Source organism: Gadus chalcogrammus, chromosome 21 (assembly GCF_026213295.1).
Source record: "Gadus chalcogrammus isolate NIFS_2021 chromosome 21, NIFS_Gcha_1.0, whole genome shotgun sequence".
Classification (NCBI taxonomy): Eukaryota; Metazoa; Chordata; class Actinopteri; order Gadiformes; family Gadidae; genus Gadus; species Gadus chalcogrammus.
Window position 1 is genome coordinate 17,534,541 of NC_079432.1, and position 2,798 is coordinate 17,537,338.

The window sequence follows — 2,798 nt, forward strand, 5'->3', positions numbered from 1 at the left end:
TTGCGTGCGTGGCTTGTGCGTTATTTTTTACAGATTTTCTTTATACGTTTATGTTTTTGCAAAATAAAAATCAAAATTATGTTTAAACTGTTTGTACTGAGACCAATAAATACCAAAACAGCCCTTATTGTACTGTGAGAACAAGTCATCTATTAAAACAGCATGTAGACTTTAGATGGGTCAGAAGAAACGGGGTGTTCAGTGTGTGCCTCGCGCCAAAACAGAGCAGGGAGCCTGACCTCAGTGAAGTCGTCATTAGTCTCCTTAAGACTGAGCCCATATCATCTGCCGTTCCCGCCACACACTCACAACACTGACACTTTAACGGTGGATTGTGTGAGTTTCGCATCTGCTCGGAAACCGTGCCAACGGCTGAGATCAGAGTAACCGGGGGGGATTGTTGGAGATCAGCCTCACAGCATACTGAAACCCTCGCGAGGCTGAAAACGTGCATGCACACACACACACAAACACACACACCTCGTTATTTGAAATAGTCCGAAGTGGTTCACCGTTTCAACTGACTCTGTACAGAACCACCAGGGCCAGCTCTCTGGAAGTCTGTTGTCCATGGTGATCAAACCATCCGGCATGAGCACATCACATGTCAGCGCTTTTTCCAGCCACTGTCAGAGTCTCCATAAGAGTTTGTAATGCACTGATCTCAAGTCAAGGTCTGGGAGCAGCGCAGGGAGCTGATGCTTTCTATAAAAGGAGGGCGAAAGGCCACGCAGGCCTGATTGACTCCAGGCCTCGCAGGGATTTCCACACGTGGACGTTGCCTTCATCCTATCAAATAAACCAGCTTATTCTTTTCAGATCAGTATCGAAAATGCATGCAAGATGCTACCGGCTGCACCATAGCTCTGTGTATACTGGGCTTGACCTCATTGCCCGGTAGATTTGAGAGAAGAAGGACAGAGCTGGTATTTCAGTGCAGGCTTCCTGATCTGACTGCTCTTTTCAGTGGCCTCGGAAAAATGTCGGTCTTCAAACCATTTCCCAGTGGTTGTTTTTTAGTTTTCTTTATCGTAGTGGGTCATTTTCTGCACAAGCTGGAAGACATTAAAGCTGAATGTGCGGTGATTGATTGATGCATGTTAAAACAAATATATTGCATATGACTTTTAGTGGGAGCCTCTTCCAGATAGTACTAAAGAGTAAGGGAATGAAAGCAACAAAGAAAACAGAGGAAATCTGTTTCTCTATTTACTATTTAATTACTTTTCAACATAGAGATTATTGATGCTTTCACAAACACCAGAGTGGTGCCTACCTTGGTATCAATGAGCCTACCCTTGGTCTCAATGCACCGGTGTCATGTCGAGCTCAAACGCTTGGAAAGAAGAGAAATAAAAAAAAAGGAACATTTGACGAAAACCAGCTGAGATGGAAACTACCTTTCACATTGTGTCACCGGACAGCCATCTACTGCCATCAGGCTGCCGTATTCATATGTTCCACAATAAAGTCCTTGAGATTCAGTATGTGAATATAATGTGGAAGTATTTCCCATTGTTGAGTAATGTATGTCTGCAGAGTGTCACTGTCGCCACCCCGTCAGTCTAACAGACAGGAAGTTGTAATAACAGCTTAGCCTTTTTTTTTCTCGTTTGTTGTTTTGCTCATGAAACATGTTTCTTTGGATTTTACATCAAAGAGTTTATCGGTGGGAGATGATTACATCTGTCACACACAAGGTTATTTGTTATTTTCCGGCTAAAATGTGTTCATATTTTACAGAACAATCGCTCTCTGGATGGATTCATAAGGTCTGCACATGAGAACGATGACAATATGAAGCATGGAATCACTTTGAGAGGCGGTGTGTGAAATAAGCTGACTAAACAGTGGAGTCTGATGAGGTCTTGTATCCATGGTAACTGCTGTTTATCTGGGTCGGGGGGGCTTGAAAGTGCTTGAAAGCCAGAGTCATAAACAAAACAACAGAAGACGTCCCCCCCCCTTCAACCACTTCTTCATGGAGGTGGTTTGAGTGGGAACAGACCCGGGATTTCTGCGGGGCTCCTCGGCCACGCTGTGTTTAGCCAACGCCACCATGACAGGGCAGGGGGGGGGGGGAGGACAGGGCAGGGGGGGCAGGGGGGAGGGGGGGCGGGGGGGGGGGGGAGGACAGGGCAGGGGCGGCGAGGTAAGGGGGGAGGACAGGGCAAAGAGGGGAGGGGGAGGGGGGAGGACAGGGCAGGGGGGGGCGAGGGGGAGGGGGGGGGGCGGGGGAGGGGGGAGGACCGGGCAGGGGGGAGGGGGGAGGACAGGGCGGAGGGGTGAGGGTGAGGGGGGAGGACAGGGCGGAGGGGCGGGGGGAGGGGGGAGGACAGGGCGGAGGGGTGAGGGTGAGGGGGGAGGACAGGGCGGAGGGGCGGGGGTGAGGGGGGAGGACAGGGCGGAGGGGCGGGGGGAGGGGGGAGGACAGGGCGGAGGGGTGAGGGTGAGGGGGGAGGACAGGGGGGAGGGGCGGGGGTGAGGGGGGAGGACAGGGGGGAGGGGTGAGGGTGAGGGGGGAGGACAGGGCAGGGGGGGCGGGGGGGGTTGAGGGGGCAGAGGGGGAGAAAGGTCCCCTTCAAAGCCTCAGCTCCAGAGAGCCGGACAGTGAGAAGGTTGGTGAGTAAGGCTGCAAGGCTGCAGAAGGGGAGCAGTATAGGGTCAGGTGGTCTGGAAGAGATCATTTATCCTGTTTATCTTCACCTTTATCTTCACATCAAACCTGCGTCGAGCAAATCGTTATTGAAATCTAATTTTGAATGTTATAATAATAGTGATTATTATTGTTACCATCA